Raw genomic sequence first — 6,000 nt, 5'->3', positions numbered from 1 at the left:
GCTTGTTCCTCTCGTGATTCTGTTAGTCTCTATCAGCAGACCTGGGAGACTAGCTCTCTCCTGAGATTCAGTGGTCAGAGCACTCTCTGCAGGCAAGCTCTCCTCTTGCAGGGAAGGTGCACAGATATCTGGCATTCAGACCTGCCTCCTGGCAGAAGATGAAGGCCTGAAAAGGGACCTGTCCCAGAAGCTGTGTCTCTTCAGCCTGTCACAGAAGCTGCTAGCTTCTGTAGTCCACACTCTCACCTGCACAGACTAGTCTCGGAGGTATCTGGGAACCAAGATGCCTCTCCAAGGTGCTCTGGCAAAGCCCTCCCAGGCAGGGCAGTCACCACTCCTCTGGCAGGGAAAGTGCCCGGATGTCTGGAGCCTGAAACAGAGTCTGTCTCAGAAGCTGTCCTCTAGGGACCTTGGGGGTGTCTGCTGACTCTGCGTCCAGGTGACCCAGTGCTGGAGCAGACCGGAAGGGACTTGTGACCCTGGTCAGGCTGGGTTTCCTGCTTCCCTAATGGTGTCTCAGGTCCCTAGAGATTGGATTGGAATAGAACTTATTTATTTTTATTTTTGGTGCTGGTGGTGAATGTGGTTTTGGTCCCTGAGTCTAAACATCCACTAGCCACATCCTTGAAGTTCTCCATGAAAAAGCAAGAATGCTTTATAAATAAGAATTATAGCCAAATGTGATAAGTTTTTTTACTTTCTAGGTAAGCACCTTCTATATTGTTCCATTATCTGCCATCTATTTTCAGTTGTCCTATAGCATATATTTGGCCTAGTGGGTCCCAACTCCTCTTCCAGAGTCTAGAAGACCTGACATGTCAGAACTTGTGCTTGGATAAGTGTGAGATTATGTCGCAGGAGCAGGAAATGAGAGCAAGTAAATCAAAGAGTGGGCCGGGTGCATGTGGATCATTGCCAAGGAGCTTTTGCATATAAGCACCAGATTCCAGGAAGAGTTCTATGGTTACATTGGTAACACTGAGAACTTTTCCCAAGGGAAACTGCTCTTGGAATCCTAGAATCCTTGAGTTATTAAACAAACCCCTAGGTGCTAACGGTGTGATTCTTCCTTATGAGTTTTGAGCACTGAATCCCAAGAGGCCATCAGAACCTATATAAGCTCTTATTATTTCTCTTTGCACATCAGAACAAGAAGATAAGAGCCTATTGCTAAAAATATCATAATGCGTTTGTTCCAAGAGACAGAGAAGCAAAGATGAAATTGAGTTGGAAACTTTTTGTTTGCCCCTTGGCTTTCATAATCCTGAAAGGTATTATGAAAGTTATTTCAAATTCTGGATGAGAAAGAGCCATCCATATTCTTACCCAGGTCCACACCCTATGAACTGTAAAGATAACTGACCTGCAAGGTTCCCAAACTTTTGAAATAGTGGCACTATTGTTATCGGTGTAACCAGTAACTCCCTAATTGGATTTGATGCTTGACCCACAGGAAGGAATCCATGCCTACTGCTGTAGACCTGATCAAAAACCCATGGCAGGGTGCATGGAACTCTTCGCTCGATATAAATGCTGTTGTTTGGCTAAGCTGATAGAATCAAATTGTCTTCTCCGTATTTATAGTCACGTTCATAGATAAATGCCACTCTCAGCTTTTATCAGAGAAGCCTCTCTGCTCAGTGATTGGTGGTAAACAGAGACCCATGGCAACATGGAGTGCTGAGGATAAGTGAGTGATGGATGCAGGCTCAGTCTCTTCTGAACTCAGACTTCTAGCCTCCAGAACATAGAGAAAAGGAATTTCTTGTGTTTAAAGTGTTCCAGGCTGTGATATTTTGTGTTGTAGCTGCCCTGAATAAGATTGCACTTGGGAAGGTGTTTTAGAACTGAATTGGGATAGAATGTAGTTTTGTCTAGAAAACAGTGGGCTTTCTGGGTTAAAAATAATGTTTTCAGTTTGTTGACCCTATAGGAAAGTTTTATTTGTTACTTATAAACACCCCCTTTTCACTTTCTACCTTATTTAAATCTTTCTAGCTTCCTTAGGCCCAGTCAAATAGTTCCTGAAGCCTTCCCATGACTTGTACAGCAGAGTCAGTCACCTCCCATTGCTGTCATGTTGTTCAAGTGTTATGTGGCTCATGCAAAATTTGTATAGTCTGGATATTATATTGACATGCCTTTGGAATATGGATATCTGATCTAACAACAGGATTGGGCCTTTAATACAAGGATTTTTATCTTTTGCTTCTGATGCTTGCGATTCATGTTTTACTAGGTCAACATTGTTACCTCTGATTAACTTCTATATGTTCCTATAAAATATTAGTATTATTTTCATTTGAAATATATGGGTCTTGTGCCTGCATGTAAGTCAATGCACCACATGCATACAATGTCCATTTAGATCATAAGAGGGAATTGAATCCCGGAGGACTAGGGTCACAGATGCTTGTGAGCCAGCTGTTACTACATGGGTGCTGGGAATTAAACCTAGATCCTCTGAAAGAACAGCTACTACTCTTAACCACTAAGCTACCTTTCTGGCCTCCTTTATATTTTCTGAAAGTCTTCTTAGATTCCTTATACAAAGAAGTAGGAGAGGAGGATTAGGATGTAGAAGTATAAAATGTATCTTATTAATAATTATAATAAAGATTACAAGACAATCCTAAAAGTTGCCACCATTTAAAAATGTTACATGTATTGACATGGTTCTAAGTGCTTTAGTTAATCCTCATATGATTCTACAAATTTCTGGTGGTTGCCCTATTTTATACAATAGAAATATGTAACAGGAAGGGATAAGTATTTTCCTGAATAATGGTTGACCCCTTGAATAGATTTAAGTGGTTTAATTTCAGAGCATATTTCTTTAGTATTCTACTCAATTAGTTTTCCCGGTTGGTGGTTTGATGAATAATTGCACACCCAGTGGTTTAGTACAATGTATTTATAGTTTTCCACATGACATAATAGTTTCCTCTGAGATTGAGATATTCCATTTTGCAGAGTATCTCTTTAAAACAGAAGATAATGCATCAAAAGAACTTCAGGAAGACCCTAAAACCAAGCAGATTCACTAGGCTCTTCCCTCCCAAGGGTAAACAATAAAGACTGATGAAATTCACTCTCAGACAAGCCAGCTGCAAAGAAGACTCTGAGAGGAGACCGTCTACCTTGAAAAAACAGAGAGCAGCCACTCTGCCTGGAAGAAGTGTAGACTAACCTAGTCACTCAGAAAGGATACTTTCCAACATGTTAAGCTACGTGCATCTGTGCAATAGACTTCAGCTTCCCAGATTTTCCCAGAGGGAACTCTTCGATAAGGTGGGCTTTGGCCAGGCAGCTGTCTTTGTGAGTAACTGCTATAAATAACCATTCACCCATATTCCTGTAACTCCAATGAAACTCACTGGTTTACCAATCTGAACTTTGGTAGTATCCATACTTTGATCTGTCCTGAGCTTGGTATCTGGGGTGGTACATCACTCTAGGAAAAGTCTTGTCACACAAGAACAGGTAGGATGTCAAAAGTCCAAAGTGGGTCTCAGTGTCTAGAATTAAGTTGGTGCTGGGACTGTTTCTTTCTGAAGGCTCTAAAAAATGCACCTGTTTTCTTGTCTTTTGTAACTTCCAGGGGTAGCCTGGTTCTTTTGGCTCTTGACCTCTTCAAAAGCTACTTTCTTCTGGATATTATTTCATTTATGTTCTATTTACTTATTGTTTTTTTTTCATTCTTATATGGAGATAATGCAGATAATTTTTCATATAATTTGACATAGTCATAGGCTCATGAAGGAAGGTTCTAGATACCATAAATAAGGATATTATTTGGTATACAACACCTATCTTGAGTCTAGTTAACTTCAAAAAGTACTTTTTGGGACTTATGCAGAGCAAAGTCTAGAACTTGAAGTGCTAATACTGATTCATTAGCAGAATGTGTAGTCTTTGTTTTCTAGCCCCATGTGGCAATCAAAACAAACACACAAAAATCAAGAAGCACAGCCCATGACTGATTGACTTCCTTAATCTTGTGTGAAATCAATTCCTAGAATATATAATGTCATAGGAATCAAGCACATATTTCAGTGTGTTGCCCCCTCAACACCTGAATTAATACGTTAGAGAGAGGTTGATGGTAAAGTAACCCTTCAGGTTTTTATTTCATATTGGATTTGCTTATACTTTTTAGTGCCAGTAAAGAAATAAACCAAATGATATTTTGTCTGATGATAATAAGACAGTCATGGAAAATTGCACTTCATAGAAAATGTAATTCTATTACAAATTGTACATATTCATGCATCAAAAGTACAACATTTAGATCATCGTATGAATCACTCACTCCCAAAATACATTTCTGACTTAGCTAATCACACTGTGGGAAGGAGTTGTTTTAAACCATAGAGACAATTTATTTCTACTGCTTTTCTGAGTGCCAGGTAAATTCTTATTTGGCTCTGTAGATGTTTACAGTTCTGCTGTCTCTCTGTGTGACCAGAAAGTCAATAATCATCTAAGAGAGGTCCTTACACATCAGAACACTATGCTCATAGCAAGTGCATTGGTACTATTTATTGAATAGCATATGCTAATAGGCTTCCAGAAACCTCCCAAACTTACTTTTCCTTTTTCCCAAAAGAGAAAGTAAAATGTGAGAGAGAATCCAGATCCTCAAATGGAAGGGAAGAAGAAAAATTAGTGAGTAAAGCATAGTATATAAATGAGATGATTTTACAATACACAGTGGTATCCCAGAAATAAAATTTTCCAATGTTTAAGTCATAAACAATAGGGCAAGACAATAAGTTCTAGATGTGTTCACCAAATGAAAGAAATGTAAGCATAAAGCAGGTACAGAAACGAACTTGCATGTTAGACTTCACTGAATGCTTGCAATATTTGCAAGTTTGAGGATTTGGATGGTTTGGATACTTCCTTCCATTGTGTATATTTAAAGGTCTAGAACCAAAGCATACAGAAGATGTAAAACAATGGGTTTTCCCAGAAGTTAAAACTTAAAGGCTAAGTAAGCAAGGCATCATAGTTCCGTGTCCCAAGCATATATTCTGTATTCACAAGCATTTTGCCATCTGTCCAAATATCTCCCTCCTTTTTCTACAGGACAGTATCTCTTGTTGCTATGAAATGTTCAGGGAGTCTCATGAGACTCTTTACTGGTTACCTGATGTGTCTAGAACTTTTCACTTCTGTCTAACTCATATTTTGATTTTTAGCATTTTCAAACCTGGGTTATGTTTCTTTTTATTCCATAAATTTGTCAAGGAGAACTCTCATTGTTCGGTAAATATGAGCAAATCCTCTGAGCTTGACAAGACAGAAACATGGCTATTGAACAAGACATTTCTGTCACTCTCTCCTGCCAAATAATGTTTGATGGAGTGTCTGCTACCAGAAATACTACTATTTTGTTCAAATTATGAAGAATGGAGACGGAACAAAAAATGGCCCTAAGATGAATAGCTTACTTTATTATAAACTTGACCATTTGTGTGTGTGTGTGTGTGTGTGTGTGTGTGAGCACACATGTGAAGAGTGCAGAGATTGAAGTTGAGTACCTTTCTCAATTGCTCTACTTGATTGTCTTTTAAAACTGTATGGTCTCCCACCCAGTTTGCTGATTGCCTGAACTGTCGGGCCATCAAGTTCCAAAGATTCTCCTATCCCTGTCACCCCATTGCTAGGTTTCAAGGTGCATGCCATCTGACTCCTCATCTTAAATGGGTGTTGAGCATCCAAACTCAGTCTCCCTTTTATGAAGGAAACACTTTGTGTTTTGAATCGTCTTCCTAGCCTTAATTTGTTAGGATGAGATGGACTATTGGCCCGATGTTTCAGAGAGTTTGGCAAACTTTTAGATTTTTGTAAACATTGTTTTACCTTGACATGCCCTGCATTGATAACTGAGAGCATTCTTAGCCATTAGGTGTGCCATCATGTGTGTACCTTTCGAGTATTAGCAATTGAACACAGTGGCTAAATACAAAATTTTACTCTCATTTTTCTCTTTTG

Source organism: Mus caroli, chromosome 10 (genome assembly GCF_900094665.2).
Source record: "Mus caroli chromosome 10, CAROLI_EIJ_v1.1, whole genome shotgun sequence".
In the NCBI taxonomy this organism is placed as follows: domain Eukaryota; kingdom Metazoa; phylum Chordata; class Mammalia; order Rodentia; family Muridae; genus Mus; species Mus caroli.
This window is presented reverse-complemented; position numbering follows the sequence as displayed.